Raw genomic sequence first — 20011 nt, forward strand, 5'->3', positions numbered from 1 at the left:
CAACACCATTCCTGGGTTTAGCCAAGAACTCCAGCAGTTTCTGAAGTCCTTGGGATTTTGCCCTGGATTTATAGTCTCAAGAGCGGTTGCTGTCAAGACTTGCTAGGTGTGGTAGGGTGACTGCTGCTGATGCCAATAGTCCAGGAGAGGGGAACTGAAACCTGCTGGGGCTTGGGAAAGAAACAGATCTGTAGTAGTTAAAAGCAAATGCTCTGTGTTGTCTAATGGGTTCCAAAGCAGATGTTTGTCAAAATAGCCAAGGCATGGGTCATCTGCAAGCAAAAGTTATAAATAATGGGAACTATATTTCTTGTTGTTTCATCTTTTCTCAGGTCCAAACCATGTGTTGTTCATTGTTGGAAATACAGAGTGAAACATCTTGCATGGCTCTAGGGAGCTATGTGCATCAATTCTGAATAGCTGACCCATAAACCCAAACCACTGTTGGTTAGAAACTTGTGCATGGCATTCCATGGGCAGCCACAGCCTGCTGAACAGACACTACACGAAGGGAATGTTTCTGCAGACAGAGGCTGGCAGCCTTGTTCCACCTATGACCAAACCCACCCTCTTTGATTTGATACTCCTGCAGATGCTCCTGCGCGAGTGGTGCTGGTACCTCTGTGCATCTCCATCCTCGCTGGAGTCAGCACAGCAGCATAAAGGCAGTTCCCCCCATTCAATCCCAGGATACATCAGAAGAAGATGAAGAAAGAGATGTGCATCCATCTGTGAGCCAAGCCCTCTGAACACATTCCGTCTTTCCAGGTAGGAGTTCTGCTTTTCATTTAAGTTGACACCTAAGCTTGGGATGCCTTATTCATATACTGTGCTTTAATAATTTAACTATGGTTTCAGATCAGGTAAGTCTTCACTGCTCACTCAGAGCATGGAGCAGCAGGTCCTGAGAGGCTCTTCCTGTCATCAGGCCTGCAGAAACAGAAATGTATGTAGAGCCAAATTCTCTGCTGACATAAATACAAATACTCACAGTTTTAAGAGAGATATATCTGTTTGCTCTTGAAGTGGATGTGGCCTGCTTGCTTCCTCTTACACCACTGTGTTATACAGAATGTAGATATTATACATAAATATCCCCACAGAAAGATACTTTGACCGTGTTCTAGTATTTATATACGATGTGGTATAGGCTGTATCAGCACCTTTGGGTTCCATTGCCAGCACATACATCAGCACAGTTAAACAAAGATGCAGATTTACACTCCTTGGAATTCTGACTTTATAAATGGGTCAGTATGTGACAGCTCCTCAGCCTGGCATTTCACATGCAGTTACCAGCCTTTTCTACAGGTAGGAAATGTTACGAAGTGGGAGCATCTAAATCTTCATACCAGGGTTTCTGCATTCAGCTTGTGTGTGGGTAAAGAAAAAGACGTAAAACCAGACCAACAGTCAGACTGCACTTCCCACATGAAGTGAAATGCAGTTTCTTCTCAAAAACTTGAGACAATTAAGGCACTTCCAGTTTAAAGAATATTGTCCTGTGTTTGTACTTAAAATCACTCACAGTGTGGTAAGGAAACATGTTTTAAAAGGACTGAATTCAGAACATGGATGTATTGTTCATCTCGGGGTGTATCTGTGTGATTGTCTTCGTGTGTGTATGGGTATTTAGGTCTGTGTTTCGTATCTGGAAGATGTGTGTGCTAGAACAAAAAGCCTATATTTAAAATTAATGATGTAAATACACATGTGCATGTAAAGACACGCTGTGAAACACCCACGTTCAGTCACATATGTATGTGCATACATAAAAATGTTTGTATACACAAACACGCACAAATTATGTACAGAAAATTAAGCATATGCCTGTCTCACCCTCAAATGATGCATCCCTCCAAGGAACATCAAACCTGTTTGTGTCAACAAACAGACCTCTCCAGCCCAGGCAGATACTAATACAGATACACAGGGAAAAGCTCTGTACCTGCAAGGGCAGTTACTCATTTGTGCATCATTTCTACACCTCTTCCAGTTCCTCCCTCGCACTGTAATCTTGGGCCCTTCCAGGCACCACTTCCTAGCCAGAACCATCTGATCTTTGGCCTCTTTTCCTTCAAATTGAATTCCAACTTTTTTCAAGGCTCTGCTGAGTGACAAGCCAGTGCCAGAACTGTCTTTTAATACACAAAAGCATAAATAATGCCATCCATCAGAGCTGTCACTCAGAAAGATAGATTGCTACTTGTCCAGACACTGGAGTGACACCGAAGTGAAAGTTAGGAACTGTCTTTTTTCTTCGCTTGCTTTTTCTTCTTCTTCTTCTTCTCTCTCCCTTCTTTTTTTTTTTTTTGCCTTTGCTGGACTGCTTGATTCTGATTAATGGTGCTGTCAGGGAGGGATTCCGCTTGCCTGGATAATGAGTCAGGAATGTATTCCCTGTCACAAACACAGCAGATGTCAGGGGCAGAAGGGCCCGGGAATGCCAGAAACAATATACAGTTTCTTCCTAGTCCCCTGACAGGCCAATATGCTGCACAAGGTCTAATTTATGTAGACAAAATGCAGGCAAGGGGCTGTGGCAGCAGCGAAACTGTGCTGGGGAGTCTGAACTACAATGCAGCAGGGGAGAGAGCTGAAGGGAGGTAATGAACGCTAGCAGTGGGACTCAATAGCACTGCATCAAATGGCCTTAACAAGAATGGCCCAGGACCACTTTGACTCCATTAAAGTGCACTTTACATCATTATAGAGAGAAATCAAACAGGGCAGAGGGCTTCTGTTTCTTTTAATGGCTCGATTAGGTTATTCACTCATCGGGGTTTGCAGCTGTCATAGTAATGCAGCAACTGCCAGGGGAGGCACAGTCGCAGTCGTGGCAGCGCGGGGCCCATGTGCCCTCAGCATGGAGTGCATTGGCTGGTTCTGCAGATACCCCACGTGTACTCAGCAGCAAAGGCAAAGGCAGATTTAGAGGGGATTTGCCAGTCCTGGTGACCGGCTTTCAAAGTGACGTGTCTCAAGATGCCTTCACTTTGGGGGCTGGCCACCTGGAAGCACTGGAAAGGGGCCAGGTCTCTGCTGAAAGCTGAGCACCTGCCTTTGGCTATCTGGGGCCCTGGCTTGGCTTGCCAGCCAGAGGAGCCCACAGTCACTGCAGAGCATGCTGACCTTCCCTGTACCGGAAAGAAACCCACAGCTTTTGAGCTACAAAATGCTGATAGCATAAAACTAGCTCACATCTTGGGAAAATAGATCAGCATTTTGAAGTGCGTGCAACTGCACTGGTCTGGTGCACTTTGTGTTCAGCACTCAGGGGCAGCTTGATTTGCCAGCGCTTGATCAGCACTTGGAGTAATGAGGTCCAGGTCCAGGCGGACTTAACACTCAGCACGTGTGATGGTGTATTTCAGTCCCACAAAGCTTCCCTGAAGGTGTTGCCAGGCTGCCTGTACCTATCACAGAATGACTAGGGAAAACAGTAATTACAACAGAAGCATGGCTTAGGGAAAGGAAAGGGTTTGATGCAGAGTCCTCTGATGTCTGCCAAAGTTTCTGTGTTGCCATCAGAGTCATGCAGCAAACACCCCTCTCGTGAAGATGGCACATTATCTCTCTAGCATCTGCTTAATGAAATCGTGTTAGACTGCCGAGTTTCATGTGAGAGGAGAAGGCTTTGAAACTGGTTGTGCCAGAGGCAGGTTTTTAAGGCCATGGCCAGCAGCAGGGTTCAGAACCACATATGGATTGCCAGCCCTTTGGGATAGCAGCCCCTTCTTCCTAGTGAGCTGTTAGTGCAGTGGAGCCCTGGTCTGTGAATGAGCTTCTTCCCACTCTAATAATAACATAATAATAGCTGTTACCAGAGCAGAGGTAGTCACTTAGAAGGGATGAATTCCTGTGCTGGGGTAAGTGTACTCTTCATCCTAAATCTGGTTATAAAGCTTTTTACTGTCATCACTCTTGTCAGTCTTGAAAAGCACACTTTAAGGTGTATATAGTCGTATCGTTGAGCAGTTAGCCTTAGTCCTAAGACAGCCATTTCACTTCTAACCAGGGTAGAAATAATGGATAAAAACCAAACCACATAAAGCATTTGGTGCATTCAGAACACCTCCTGCTGGCTTCAGCACACTCAAGTCAAGCCCCTCATATTGCAGTACAGCAGCCATCCATGAACTCTTCTGCAGGAGCCTCCTCCAGCTTTTACCTCCTTGCTGCTTTAACTTAATCCGAACCCTGACCTGTGAAAGGTCCCAACAACTCCTCCTTGGGGACCAGAAGCTCAGCTCTGACATGACTTTGGCACTGAATGGGGGAGGACCTTGAGGTCATAGGATCTGTGGGGGTAGGAGGAGAGCACACATCTCCAAAGGGGTAAGAATCAAGAATGACAGGCAGATGAAAACAAAGATAAGGTTCTGCTACCCAGAATAGGCAGGAGCAGCTTTGAAGGGGAAAGGGCGATCAGGATGCTGGGGCTGGCAGGTTTCATGCCTAAAAGGAATAGGATTAAATGGTTGGTCCTGAGTTCTCCCTTGACCCTAGCATAAAATCTGTGCAGTATCATAAAGCCACGTGTAGGCAGGATGTGTTCCCCATGTATTACACCTCAGCAGCTTGTTTAGAAGTGACACTGCTCTGATGGAGTCTGTTTCCAGTGGTCAGGGCGCTGTGCTGGTGGGATCAGCTTTGCCAGGGCCATGCTCGGAAGACATGAGGATGTTTTTAGCTAGGTCTGTGTAAATCCAGCCACTGGGCCATACTTGATTTCATTTCCAGCAGCAGCAGTCCAAAGCAGCTCTACTGCAAACACCAGCCTGTTTGTTCAGCACCACAGATTAACATAACTGTATCAGCCTCTGTGACTGAGGCAGCTCTAGAGCTGTCCCAGTGCAGCAGCTTCAGCTTTACCAAGCTATGAAGTACATACTCAGTTGCACTCTATTGAAATCAAGCTCGTGACTTCATATTTACCCAAGTGAAGTCTATGTGAAATCTCATTTTGCTTTTGTGAGGCTCCGAAGTTACCTCTGGATGTGCTCCTGAAAGTGCATTTCCTCAAAGTACTCGGAGCTCTGGTCCTCTGGAATCCCGAGCTAAAGTCCATTTTCTCTGCCTACAAATGATGTTCCTCTGATCTCTAAACCATAAAAGCAATGTGACTAACAAGGAGAGTTGCTTCCCACATCGCCTGGCTTAACAGAGCCCTGTCCACACCGCTGGTTGAAAAGACATTTCGTCTAAATTGATAGGGTTGTGCAATTTTCCCCTTAAAGCTCAACATGGTTTTTATTTAAAAGAGCTTTATTCCTGCTCAGAATATTCCTAATCAGAACCAGCACCTTGTAGCCTGAAAGTAAAGGAAATAAAATTAAGCCTTGCAATTGCTTTGGTTTTACAAGCCTGAGGCCTGGCGAGGGGTGCGTCAGGAGAGGGGCTCAGGTTTGTTAGTTCTGCTTGCGTTCCACTGATCAAAGCAGCCTGTTGTTAAGTAAGCACAAGTGTGGATTTAGAAAGTTAGCACATTAAAAGAGCTGTGATTGACATCAGCTTGCAGGGGCTGGGGGTTGGTGGGAGTGCAGAGCACAGAGGTGGGACATGGCAGGACCTGAGGGGCTGCCACAGGAGCTGAGCAGGACGGGGCAGAGGCTGAACTGATGCTGCAGGTGAGGTCTGAAGCACAACACGAATGCAGGAGAGCACTAAGCAGCAAAGCAGAAGGAAATGTACCTGATGTGGCTGGTGCAGATGTGTGTTCCCAGCAATAGGAATGATCCCTTCTCTCTCATTTCTCTTCTGTACCCTTTGGTGATCCCCCCCCTCTTAACTGAAACAATGCGAAACTTCTGCTCTCTTTGTAATTCAAAGGCAGAGCTGGGTCTGACATCCTGCTGGGGGAAAGCAGTCGGGGCTGAGCTCCTGGCACCTTCTGCACGCTGTGATCCCTGGGCGTAATGGAAATCCTATGGAAGCAGTTATGACATGGACATTAATAACAATACCAGGAGCACTCCTCAGGCTGAGCTGTGTTATGTATTACCAGCGGTGCTGAGAAGAACGAGCACTGTTTAACAGCACAGCCTTGACTGTGTATTGTTGCACATCCTGTGTTGTGGGGAAGGGAGCGTGCATGTGGTGGAAGGAGTAGAGATAAGGTTGTTACAGCATTTATCTTTTCATGCCTTCCATTGTAATGAAACTGCTCTCACGTGGACCAGAGTCTGCAGTGATGTCTGTGGCACGGGCAGAGCTAATATCTGTTTGCAGCAGCATCGGTGCAAAGTAACTCCATTAGTTTGAGGCCAATGAAAGGCAAGTCCTAACTCAGCTGATGCTGCAGCCAGGAGGGGCTGTGTGACTTCAGGAGGTGATGCTCTCGCCCGTGTCATCAGCTCAAGTCTCACAGTGCACAGAAGGACAGAGGGCCAAGGCACGGACAACCACCACAGCAGTGGTGGGAGTGGGCAGGGTGGACTTGCCAGGCCCCCTCTGTGTGTCAGCATTAGCAGGCAGCAGCTGAGCATTCAGTTCTTGAAGTTGTCACCTGCTGAATTGTGCAAGCCTACAAGATTTCTGCTTCTCAGAGCCAGCACAGCGCTTTGTGTAACCCGAGTCCTTGCAGGACCAGGTCAAAGCCTGGTCAGCGCTCAAGCATCTCCCATTTCCCAGCCCTACGAGAGGGGATTGGATTTCAAACGTGCTCTGTGTGTCATCCTCCAAAGACATAATACAAACAAGTGACACCCCAGGACCAGGCGTCTGTACGGGGGGCAGAGGGACGGGACAGGAGCTCACAGATGCCCCCAGCCGCCTGGCTGAGGCACGTCCCTCAGGAGGGAGGCTGAAAAGACCAATTTGCCCGGATCTCAGCACCAGGAAACAGGCATTTCATCACGAGTTGAGTCACGGAAAGGAGGATTCAGCCAGGCTGCTAAGGCAGAGACAAATGTAATTTATTACCCTGAGGCCTGCTGAGGCTTGGGGAACTCAGGAGGAACATGCAGCATTAAGGAGGCCTGGCCCCCTAGGAGGCTTTTTGGAGAGTGACTAATTGAGATGGGATATTCTCATCTGTCTGAGCACATTCAGTCCTTTCTCACGTGTGTATGGTAACAAACAGCATGTAGGTGCTGGGAGAAGGGGCAGCCTCGCAGTTAAAGTGCTGACCTGAAACTTGGGACACCTGGGTTCACTCACAGCTCTGGTAGGTGCCTTACACAACTCAGCAAAGTCACTTCATCCTTGCCTCTATCAATTCCCCATCTGCAAGAGGTGATGAGAGTAGCATGGTGCACCCAGGTGCTAGGAAAGACGACATGTTCTTGTATGGATCATCCCCGAGTGCAGGAGGAGGAGGCAGGGGCTCTCCTCTCCAGGCTGGGAGCTGCAGGTTACGCCCTTGGGCACTATTACATCACTGGGGGATAGAAGTGGGGTTCCATCACCTCCCTGCAGCCAGCCAGAGGGGAGCCTGCTGCAGCAGCAGCGCTTCTGGTGTGGGTGCAGGCAGTCACGAGGTGACACTATGGAGATTTCAGTGGCATTTAAAGTCCCTCCCAGGATCTGTGCTGCTTGTTGAGGTGAGGACATGACCCATAACCTGCCCCAGCCCTCCCCTGGCTCAGCTGCTTTCAATCATGGGGCGCTTGGCTGAGTGCTGATAAATAGGCTTGGTGCAGGCCCTGGCCCAAGGGTGAGATGGAGAGGTGTTATCCTGTGTGCAGCAGTGCTTGTGGTAGCTTTGCTGGGGACTCTGCATGTTTCTAGATGCCTTTGTTCAGCCTGGTATGTATTTGGGTGATCAGGACAGTGGGGTTATGCTAAGGGAAGACTGTGTGACCTTGCAGGAGCCATTTCACATCTGTGTACTGCAGCTCCGTCAGCATTAGAGCTGTCTCCTGTGCTGCAGGGGAGGGGGACTGGGGAGGCATTAGTATTTGTTAAATGTATGAAGAATTTTCAGGTGAATTGGGGGTCTTTTATAGCTGTGCAAGGTACTGGGTGTTTTTCATGTGTGTGGTGATTAACTGGTAGTATTAAATGCTGAAGCCCACCACTTCCCATATGTGCAAGTGTGTGTGTGTGTGTAGCAAGGCCAGGCAAATGACTAATGCAAACCTGAAGAGAGACAGCAGAGCATATTGTAAAGATCAACCCTATTTCAGCTTATGTTCGACTCGGAAATGCCAGAGATTGTTTCATAGTCTTCTGCAATGTTCATTATAAAAGTCCCCAGATGGCAGATGGCTATTAGCTCACTGTGACCTATATAAATGTCAAACGTAAAGCTATTGCCCCAGTGAAAATCTCAAAATAAATAACAACAGGAGGGATGCTGTTCTGCTGCCACCAGGATTTATGGATTATGAATTCATGCTAATTCATCCCAAAGCCAGTGAAAGAGCGGCTCGTGTCCTTTTGGAGGAATTCACTTAACACCTGCTTGTGCATGGATTCGAGTCCCCGATGCCTGACTCTGCTCTGTCCCCTTCCAGTCCCAGGCAGCTTCCCTGCAGGAAGAACCAGTGCCTGGGAAGGACATGGGTAGTGATGAGCAGGGGACAATGCTGGTGTCACTCACTACTGACAGTGGAGACTTGCCTTTGTTTGCCAAAACCGTGTAACAGCAGCTTGAGCAGTGATCTCAGCTGTCATTGCCCTTATTGATCACGGTGGCAGGTGTCAATCAGAAGTGTGATTCCTCCCTAGGTTTTTCCATGTATGTTTGTAGAAGCCAGCCTGTGCTGGTTAAGTGCGGTCCCCTCGCTTACACTGGGTTGCTTGGAGGAGAAGGGGCAGAGGAAGAGGGGCTTTGTTTGCTCAGTTGGTCTGTTGCTGTGTTCTCGTAGGTAATCAGAAGATAAATAACAGCACCAGTAATTGCAGTTCCTGCAGCAAAACTTTCCCTGTCCTATGTAGTATCACCAGAAAAGAGTGGTGGAAAAGATGCACTTTGTAGGAAGCCTAGAAAATGAGCAATGTTACAGTGACTCAGGTGTGTAGCAACAGGTCACTCAACCCATAACCTATAAAGTATGCTCAGGGCAGGCTATATGAGGAGTAACTAATTGTACCCCACCTCAAACAGAAGTCGAAGGCTCCCAAACCCCCATGTTGTTGCTGTGCTTCAGAATAACGTGTCTGGAGTTTGCTGCACTTTCATCTAAGCACAGAGTTTGATGTATGCACAGTAACTGCATACTCCAGTGTCATTTGTCTCCACTTCCCTCAAGGTACCCTGTAGACAAGACCTTTGAAAGGACAAGAATTGTGTTGATGGGTTGCATGGAGTTTGTCCTAAATGGCCAGTTTAGGATGATGGTTCAGGGAACTGGCAATCACCATTTAGCATCTTCATTTATATCTACGCTTCTGTGGTATCGTAGCTCAGATGGTACCAAGGCCATGGTGCTCAGCAGTGAGCAAATGCAGAATGAGGCTGTTATAAAGAACATATTAAATAGTGGAATTTAGACAAGTTGCTGCCTTTTTTTCCCCCCTCAGAACCAGTTTTCACAGAACAAGTTGTTGCTGCTGTCAGAATGGTTTAGGTTTCAGCAGCACAAATTGTGTTTGGGGTTTTTTAATCTATTGCTCAGTGAAACACACAAATGAGCAGCTCCTCGGAATATTTCATCTCCATAAAAGGCATTTTGGTAAACAAACAAGGGAATATTTTATTAATGTTTCTGATGAAGACACGAGCACGCAGTGATAGCGTGCAGGGGGTGAATCCGCTTAGTGAAACACGAAGGGGGAAGAAGGAATGTGGGTCATTTTAATCCATGCAGGAGCAACCTCCACCATCTTTCTCTCACAAACAGGAGCTTTCATTTGTGAGCTGTTGCAGTAATAACCCTCCCCAAGAAGCACAAACCTGCTTGCATTTCTTAGCACACTGATGGGTATTGACTGAACGCTTGAACCTGAGAATCTCTCTTTCAAAGCAAGCCCTGTGTCACCCCTTGAGGTGTGCTGCTGATCCCTGGTGATCTCAGAACTGAGAAATGGGATAATCCCATCTCCAGAGAGTACACGTTGTACGTGAGGCAGCACTGAGCAGAGTGCTGCGACGTCCTCCAAAAGCCAAGTGGAGCCTTGGAGCACTGTATAGTAAATCCAGAGCTCAAATCTCTCATGTAGTTAATGACCAGGGCTCTAAAAATGTGTATTAAGCATGACATTAAAATGACAATGCTAAGTACTTCATACTGCGTGCAGCTCTGCCCTGTATAAATTAAGAGTAATTGAGTCCATCAAAAAACAGCCCTGTACAGTAGTTGTGACCACACTGAGTTGTAGTTAACATATGTGTGGCCAAGAGGGACGCTCTGATTTATGGTGTGGGTTAGGGCTGGAAATAGCTGTTTGCTGTGCTTGTTCTGTGGTGCAGGCAGGACAGAGCCCTGCTGAGGGCTCCATGGCCACTGTCACAGGTGGAGGGACGGTGGACCTGCAGGGAAAGCCATTCTGTTGGTGACAATGCTGCCATTGATACAGTTCCCCTAGTAAATCCTGGTCGCCTTTTGCTGCTTTAACCTTTCTGTTCCAAGTGGCCACTCCTCAAAGCAGAGGGTTGCTATCTTTGGGTACAAAATGAGATTCCTCATCCTAAATCCATGACCCTAGATAGATGATAGATTCATCTCCATGAACTGGCAATCACAGCCTGGCACAGGAGGAAATTCCAAAGCAGATAAGATTTCTTAGGTGCATTTTCCCTTTGCAGTGGGCTGCATCCTTGCAGTGACAAGCACCCAGTAAGGACACCCAGGGGTGCGCTTCCTGTTTGAGCCGTTCCCACTGTTGCACAGCCTCACAGCAGCAGGCTGCTGAAACTGCACTTGAAAATGAATTTCCCACAAAGCTTTTGCCAGGAGCTGACAGGTGACAGATTGCTGCATTGCTTGGGTATATATTGTTTGTGCCCTAAAGTGAAATGGAGGTCTTGGAACAACGGCCTTTTGTTTTTCTTTCCCTTTATTAAGCCTGCAATTCCACTGTGACAAACACCACAGCCGCTGGCTGGTGCCATGCAAAGGCACCAAAGCTGGGTTGGGGCCACAAGTCCAGAATCAGCCTAATTGGGCCCAAGCTAATGAGCTGGGCAGGAAGGGCTGATGAACTCAGGATCCTCACCGTGTGTCTGTAGTGATCGTGGGGTTGAAGCTGGTATCTCTGACAGCTGCAAAGTGAGGTTAGTTATACTGAAAGAAAGGATGGACAAACTGATTCTGTTCAGTCCTCTTCTTGCATCACGCTGAGCTTTTATGTCAGGGGAAAAAGCATAGCAGAAAGGCTAGCACTGATGAGGAGCAAGCTCCTTAGGCTGTGCTTGTGTGGGTTTGACCACAGCAGTGGTCTGTGCTGGTGTCCAGGGGACTCCCCAAGGGATGCAGAGCTGGTAGGAATCATGGCAGAATGAGGCCTCTTGTCATGCCAGGCCTGCAGAGAGAGAAAAAGACAGCTTGGCTGAAAGCAGATCTTCTCTCAGAGGCCCAGCTCCAGGTGCCCATGGAAGCCAAGTAAATCTGTGCAGGATGATGGTATTTGAGGAGTTGCCATAGCAAAAGATGAGGATGTGTGGTTGAAACACCAGCATCCCTTGTTGCGTTGCAGCATGGCAGGGTTGGAGTTAACGTGGCCTAGAAGCAGGAACAAAGAAGGCTTTCCTTTTTCATTCTTTGGCATGCCTGTTTCTTGCCTCTCAGAGTATTTGCATGACCATAAATTCAGAGCTCTGGAGGATATTTTCAGCCAAAGACTACATGTGCAGGATACCATAATGTAAACTGCATATGTTGTGAGAAGTTGTTAAATGGAACCAGCAGATGATAATGTGCCCAGCATTGCTGCTAACATCACTTGATTTCCTCCCACCATAGGTAAAACAAGTCCTCTTCCCAATCAATTCTAACTCTCTGACAGGCTTATAAATTATAGTAGAGAATGGGTTTTGGCTACCAGACCTCCACTGGAGACCCAGGAGCTCGCCCTGTTCCTCAGAGTGGCCCTGCGAACACTGAGGTGTGTGGAAGCCCAAACGTGTTTCACTTGCTGCTTCCCATCTCTGCACTCTGCCTTGCAGACAGTGAGACATGTTGAGAAAGTCTGGCACAGCCTGGTCCATCTGCCACCTCCCCAGTCTCTTTCCCATTGCTTTTCCATTGCAAATAGCTGTTCCCTCTTTCGGTGTGACTTCAGGGGTAATGGAAGCTGCAGTGTTTCCTCATTGCTTGAGGATGTGCAGCTGTGAAAACCACGAGGTGAGCACAGCAAACCCGTTTTGAGGAGCTCTCTAAATCAGCTTCCACCAGAAACAGGCTGAAGTGGACAGAAAGCTGTTCTCTCCCTGCCAAAACATGGGGATGTGGTTATAGATCAAGAGAATAACCCGGGTGCTGCTTGCGCACTGAAGTCCTGGTGGAGATGAGAACACTCTGAAGTTGAAGGAAAAGGGCTAATTTTTAGTATATTGACAGTTTAAAATGCATCATGGTGTTGGTATTATTGGGTCCTGGTTTGGTTGGTTTGGAAGTCTAATATTGTACATCAAGTAGGCAAAGACTGCTAGAAGATCTCCTTAGGAAGCAACCTTGGAATATTGTGTGTATTTTGTTATAGAGGGAGCAAAGGGCTCCTGTGGAGAGGGAAAACCATCTTCAGGGCTTCTTCCTGCTGCCAGCTCCAGCACTGAATGTCAACCTGCAAAGTCAGACTTTCTGATAGCCCTTAGCACAGATATCAGTGTTGGGGTCAGTGGCAATGGAATCCACTTCTGGGCAGTGATTTCAGTTTGGGTTTTGACACATGAATCTACGGGAGGATGTGTTTCTGTCGGTGATGTTATTGTGTGTGGGGGAATAACCCTAAGCAGTAATCAAGTGAGTGCTGAAGGGGTGCTGAACCACACGCTTTGGGGTTTGCATTTGTTTAAGCAGGCAGGAAGAGATGTGGCCTGTGTGGGTCTCACATCTGTGGAGTTCCTTTTGTTTCCTGGACGTCCTGCTATGGAGTTTCTTCAGTTCTTTCGCCGAGGTGTGTTCGATGCAGGACACTGTCAAAGCGGGGTATAAGGCCAGATGATGCACATGGTCCACCCTGGGAACTGCTTCCTGTCTCCCATTCAGAAAGGAGCTGATTTTGAAAGTGCAAAATGCATTGGAATTTGGAAGCTCAGCCGCCGGGGATCTCTTCACCCAGGATTTACTTGCCAAATCTCTTGTCAAATTGAGAATTCCAGGGTATTGCAGGCACCTCAGGCAGCACAGGCTGAAGGAAAAAGCTCCTCTTGAGGTGTCTGAGATGTCACTAAGTGCTGCTGAGAAAAGGCAGACCCCTGAACTCCAGGCGAGCAAAGTAAAGCAGATGTAGGGTTTGACTTTCCCTGTAGTTTCGGTGTGCGTTCACTTTGCCTTGATGTTAATTTAGTTTCATCTCCTTTGCCATTCCTGACTTTAAAAGTTAATCTGTGCTCATATTATTTTGTTATCGTTTGTCACAAAAGCCTCTGAATTACTCTTTAATTGAGTCAAACGCGGGCTGGGGAGCTCAAGAAATTTCCAGTCCCAATCATGGCAAGACAATTGGATCAGATCCCTGCTGTGAGGAACGCTCTCACTGCTCTCTGCGTCTGCAGTTGTGAGTTCAGAGTCCAGGCAAGGTGATAAATCAGCAGCACGTTGTCCACTGGGGTCCCAGACCCCATTTTGCAGGTTGCAGGAGCACAGAACACTCAAGCCCCTTCTACATATGCTTAAATAGGATTACCTGGCACTTCCCACAAGGCGTTGTAAGCCCTGTAGGGGATCCAGACCCAAGCTTGTTCTTACGCGTTTGGGTTGGGCAATACTGAGGCTGTTCCAAGAGCTCTTTGCCCCAAGGTCTTACTGCATTTGGGGTTGGATATTGCTAGTGTTGGGAGCAGCTGCAAAGGTGTCTGAGGGGGTCTGCTCTCCTCTGTGCTCATTTGGGGTTTCCTTGGGAGGAGCACAGAAAGCTTCATGCTCTGGGCTAGGGAAGAATGGGCCCCTAGCCTTTGAGGAGTACTCTGCATTGTAGAAGGGTCCTCAGCATCACTAGAGGTGATAGGCTCTGCGCTGAATCTAGCATCCGAAGAACTGTGTTAGCTCAGCACCTGAGGCCTCCATTAAATAGCTGGGATGGATCCTTAGTTTCAGATCTGCTGCAGAGTTTGGATGCTCTTGGATGCAGGACCGCAGGCATGAAGAACCCAGTTCTGGACTTGTCTGTGGTGGTGGGGGGCACCTTGTAATTCATAGAAATGTCTTTATAAGCCTGTGAAGCTGACCAAAGAAAGTAAGAAAGAATAACTCCAAACCAACACCGTTAGTATTCATGGCATGCAGTGTACTAGCACCTTTTGCAGGAAGGTGTAAAAACATGGGAGAAGTTATCCTAATAAAGAGAGGATTAGTTAAGAGGCTTTTTGTCTTAAGTCCTGAACGTTTTCCCTTGGGGGCAGGTGTCAAACAGCCCGGTGAGTTGGGAGCATCCTCTGTCCTCCTGAAAGCAAATTGTACCCTGATAAACACTGCAAGGAGGAACTCTTGGAAATGCAGCGTGACTTAGATCCTGTCCTTTCCCAAGGGAAGTGAGTGCCTGTTTCTTAGACAACGAGGGTAAGAAATCCTCCTGCTTGCTTCTGTCTTGCTGGAGTGGGCCCTTTTCATTCCACACTGCCAGTTCCCTATGATTGAAATTTGAAAGCATGTAGCTGTTAATCTGGGAATGATTAAAGAGCCTCATTTCTTGGAAGAGTCAGTACTCATCATCTGCCGTGCTGAATGAGCCTCTAACATCCCCTGATCCCATTATATTGTGATTAATTGTGCCAGTTTAAGTCAATAATTCATTTGTTAAAAATAGGCCTGCAAAGTATCATTTGTCTCGGGGGAGATATGAGAATAAAAAAAAATTCATTTGATACTTCTCATTAAATTAGTGTTGGGAGTTCTATTGAAGGGTTCTGTTCATGAAACATTTATTGCAGGCTTATTTGATAAGAAGTTGTATTTGTCTAAAATTATGTCTGCTAACAGATGTAACGGCCTGCATTTTCCCCTTGTTAATGAAAGTATAAAGAGCCTAAATAAGTGCTTGACTGGGGAGAGAAGTCTGGGATGACAACAAGGGAGATTTCTGAGCATGTGTTTTACCAAACAGGCAGAAATAATGTCCTCATCTTTCACTGTGAAGTGGGGTCCTCTTCTCCCCACTCACTCTTCAGCGTGACAGTGTGGTAATGGGAGGTTACGTGCCCGCAGTGAAAGATGGATGTGCCCCAAAGTCTCATACGTGTAAATGGTTATAAATGTTGCATTCATATTCATCGAGCCATTAAAAATGTTTCAGCTGTAAACGGTTCTAAACGGAATATATAGGGAATAGCAGCTAGTCTGCTAATGATAATGGCCATAACTGACAAAGACACATGCTTAATATCTTCATCTCTCCAGTCAGACGTACTCTGTATCCCAGTTACATTCCTGAGATGTGTGGAAGGACACACAGATTACCAAAGCTGCACAGAACACCCCTTCAGGAGGCGGCCGAGGTGGCTAATGGGGTGTGCAACCTGATTGCAAGGTCACTGATTTCAATCCAGGCCAGGTCACCGAGGGCCAGAATCCCTTTAGTAGCTAATGGATGTTCAGTGGCCTGCACAACTGAAGCCCAAAGGTGGTTTCAATTGCTCTGACCTACCCCTGTCGTCTTTACTAGAACATAAACTGAGTAGTGCAGGGCTCTCCCTTGGTGCGGGAGGAGGAGGAATGGGTTGTGCTTCATCCTTTCAAGGTGTGCAGCAAATCCCAGCCTGACATGAGGGCTGAGGTCCAGGCAGTAAAGTTTGCTATTTCCTGGCATTGGTTAGATTACCAGGGATTTCACAATTGCTAAGCTCCAAACACAAGTTCTCATTAATCATCACCTAGAGCACTGAAGACTTCTACTGGGAAAGGTCCCTGGGGCACATCCCCATGGATGGCTGATTCATGTGTGCCCTGTGTCACCCTGCAAAGCACACAGTTGTCCCTGTTCCTCTTTCTGGGGCTCAGCTACAGCATGGTTCTGGGCAGCCTCATCTAGAATCATAGAATAGTTCAGGTTGGAAAGGACTTTAAGATCACCTAGTTCCAACCCCCCTGCCATGGGCAGGGACACCTCACACTAACCCGTATCACCCAAGGCTTCGTCCAACCTGGTCTTGAACACTGCCAGGGATGGAGCATCCACAACCTCCCTGGGCAACCTATTCCAGTGCCTCACCACCCTCACAGGGAGGAGTTTCCTCCTAATATCCAATCTAAACATCCCCTGTTTAAGTTTTAACCCGTTACCCCTTGTCCTGTCACTACAGTCCCTGATGAAGAGTTCCTCCCCACCATCCCTATAGGCCCCCTTCAGACACTGGAAGCTGCTCTGAGGTCTCCACGCAGCTTCTCTTCTCCAGGCTGAACAGCCCCAACTTTCTCAGCCTGTCTTCATACGGGAGCTGCTCCAGCCCCTGATCATCCTCGTGGCCTCCTCTGGACTTGTTCCAACAATTCCATGTCCTTTTTATGTTGAGGACATATCTAGTTGAAGATGTCCCTGCTCATTGCAGGGGGGTTGGACCTGGATGACCTTTGAAGGTCCCTTCCAACCCAAGCTGTTCTGTGATTCTAGGAAGAGTGTGATGCAAAGCAGAGGCTTTTCTGGTTTATGGTAAGAAGTGCTCGTGAGCTGCAGATGGCTTCTGCACAAGTTGCAGTGCAGCATGGTCTGTTTGAAATGCTTTCAGTGATTCTGTGAGGCTGGATGAGCTCAGCCCATAAGTCATTTCAAGTTAGGAAATGAAGGATGGGGAGCTTGCGCTAGGGAAGGAGGCACTGGAGACGTCAAGGAAACACTGCACCGTTCAAGGATACGTGCATGTTAAACTAAGGCTGGGTTTAGAAACCCACTCAAGGCCCATGCCAGGGTCTGTTCCAACATTTATACCGACAAAAAAACCACCACAAACCACAAGTCTCTCTTCGAAACTGAGGTCTGTGTTTCTCACTTGTGTCTTTGAGGTATTTTGTAGCTCTTGCATCACATTACCTGGTGATCTGCCCATCAGCCGTGCCGTGCAGCGCACAATCCTTCCATTGTCTGAAAGCTGCCTTGTTTGACAGCAAGTTCTATTAATGTGATGTGCTGGGCCAAAAATGTGTCACTGCTGAGGAAGGGTGAGCGAAAAGCGCCTTTGATGTCTGAGTGACAAGTTTCATATGTCTGTGTGGGGTAGAGAGAATGCGAGCAGCAGTCGGCAGGGAGGGGGAAAGAGGGACAGGAATAGTCCAGCAGCTGTAGGTGCAGGCTCTGCTGCATTGCTCTGCTCTGCAGCCAGTGCTTGGTGTTCTGTGACAGCAGGATAGCAGCATTGCCCTGTTTTTAACACGATTGTGGGTTTACAACCTCAGCCTTGTAATGCACTCACGCTACTTCTGATGGTGTCCATCGAGAAGCAGGATGCATCTTGTTTATACTAGGCATAGCTCAGCTCAATCAAGTCAATGAAGCTAAATCAAGGACAATTCCTATTCGATGGAGCTGGGAGTAAGCCTCTGTGTAAATGCAGTGCAGGTTGTATCTAGCTCTGACAGATGGCTCCAGGAAGGTAGGGGGGTGCTGTCATTTTCTCAGACTTTGGCAGCATTTTGTGTAGCTTCTCCTGTCAATAAAATCTCATTTGAATTGACCTGAATTGACAGATATCTATTGACTTGAACGGGAGATGGATCCAGTCAATAAGCTCTCATGCCTCAGGGCTTAAGCCAGTCACGAACTCAGAGTATGTTAGAAGGAAATATCCCTGATGTGTTGATTATTCCATAAAGTTGTCCACTTGGAGGATTTATGGACACTTGGTTGCTCACAAATACGGCATACGGGACTGTAGGGACCATTAACCTGTTCTAGTCCAACAGTCCTGAGGTTCTGCAGCTCTGAATCTCTTTGCAAGAGGTGAGTACAAAGAGTGTTCGTGGTTTTTAAAAGCATGGGAAGAAGAATTTGTGCTTGAATCTTAACCTGGGTAGCAGAACCTGAGATGTGCTTTCCCTGTTTCCCCTCTCCTGCTCATACAATCCTTTATCTAGCTTTCCAGCCAGGGCTCTTGCAGTGCTTCTCAGGGTTTTTGTTCTGGAAATGCAAGCTTTGGCTTCCTTCTAATGACTCAGCTGCTCGTGCTGTATCTTCAGCAGCTGGGACTTTGTCCCTTAGTTCTAAGGGTAGAACATAGCTGCAGTGGTTTATGCAGTTCGTTCTCATTGGTTTAAGCAAGGATGCATTCAGTAGAAACAAGAGCAATGCTAATACAGCACTTTCATCTTTTTGGCCTTCACTTCCTAATTTGGCTAATGAATATCAACTACAATCCTATAATGTGAATAAGTATTTGTGTAGCTGAGGAGTGACCCTGGCACAGAAAGGTGTGATCCCTTTCCAGAAGCAACACTCCAAGCTCCAGTTCAAGGCCAGAAATCCTTTGCTCTCATCTTTCCCATCTTTAAGACCAAAGCATGACTAAGGGGTTTATCGTGCCAGAAAGACACTTTGTGAGTTAACTCTTTGTGTTAACTTGGTCATTAACTGACTAGAACTAAAAATCCAAAGAACCCCTAGGAAGAGTTTCTGGTTTACAGATTAACCTGTTCACAGAGCAAACAAGACACTGTCCATGCTTAACTGGCAGTGAATTGAGGACTAGTGAGAATCTTGCCATGACCATGCATCCTGCGTGCTTTGAAATCCAGTCCTGTGGCATATGAGATGGGGGAAAAAAAACCCTTGCCTTGGTTTCACTGTTATTTTCTGATTCCAAGCTCAAATAGAAGAGGGAAAGGTCACAGTTCTCATTCATCAGCAGTTTATATAGAAGTGTTTGGTTTTTCATTCAGTAACAGGAAGGTGTGTCCCAACTGGGCCAGGAATAGAACAGCTGAATGGCTCCACTAACACCCAGCAAACCCAGACTAACCCTGTCCTGGCTTTGCTCTTGGCACTGTAGTTGTCCCACCTGGAAAACTTCTGCTGGCTGCATTAAAAGTAAGAGGTAAGCTTTGTGACTTACCTGGTATTTCTCACCCTCAAGTCAGGAGGAGCAAACTGCTTGGTTTCAACAGGTAGTGGCTGCAAAATACACTTGAAGCTGTGAAGGAGCACAAACCTTTGTGCTGTGTTTGCTCTCTGGAAGCTGTTGTTGAGTCCTGCACTGGCCCCTCAGGGCTTGAGAATTCACCTGCATGGGGAGAAGTGGTCAGAAGAAAGGAGAAGCTTCAGGCAGGAGGTGGGGATCAAAGTTAGGCATAAAACATCCCCAGGATCTGAGATATGGAAACCTCCACGTCGGACTGCTGGAAAGCACATTGGAACCAGGGCTAGAGGGGCACAAGTCAGAGGTGTTGGTCTTCAAAAGAGCACGCTGAGCTTTGAAGGAGGCCCTCGGTGCCAAGTGAGGTCCGTCAGCCTGGTCAGCAACCCCTTTAGTGAGGCCTCAGGAAGCTGGGTTTGATGACATTTTGTGGCTGCTCGTGTGTGAGAGGCAGGGATAACCTCACTCATTCCCCACAGCCATCAGCAAGGAGCAACTGTTACTTGCAGCCCTGGGTTGGATTTGAGCTGGGATGCTGGAGGTCAGAAGCTGTCACTGCTATTCCTTTAAGTCATCCTCTGTCCCTCTGTTCCCAGCCGTGGCGAGGCTGCCTGTCAGCAGGGAGCATAAAACAGATTGTGACACAGGGCAGTGATTTTTTTTAACAATCCTATTATGAAAGACAGAGTGCTCCCATTTCCTTTGCAGCTTTTATCAAGACTTAAATTGCTGCCAAGGGAAAACAGGGCGGGGGGGGGGAACCCCTCACTGCTTTTATTTTAGTTTAGTTTTTTTTTTAAGGAAAGATTTTGCTTAGTTCCTAAATTCCTCCCTAAGTCTCCTCCAAGCAGAGATCCAGCAGTATCCCTATTAAATTATATAGAGCGAGTCCAGTCCTTGGCTGTC

At 47.3% G+C, this 20011-nt stretch overlaps 1 long non-coding RNA gene across 1 annotated transcript in view; it reads left to right on the plus strand.

The window, feature by feature from the left end:
- Positions 1 to 518: 518 nt before the first annotated feature.
- Positions 519 to 20011, plus strand: part of LOC134164825 (uncharacterized) — a 96151-nt gene continuing 76658 nt past the window's right edge. Inside the window, exon 1 of the long non-coding RNA XR_009965279.1 lies at positions 519 to 768. This is a non-coding gene — a long non-coding RNA (uncharacterized LOC134164825). The remainder of the gene's footprint in view (positions 769 to 20011) is intronic.

The sequence above is a fragment of the Pezoporus occidentalis genome, unplaced genomic scaffold (genome assembly GCF_034315485.1).
Source record: "Pezoporus occidentalis ecotype Australia unplaced genomic scaffold, CSIRO_AGI_Poc_V1 ctg226, whole genome shotgun sequence".
NCBI classification, from domain to species: domain Eukaryota; kingdom Metazoa; phylum Chordata; class Aves; order Psittaciformes; family Psittacidae; genus Pezoporus; species Pezoporus occidentalis.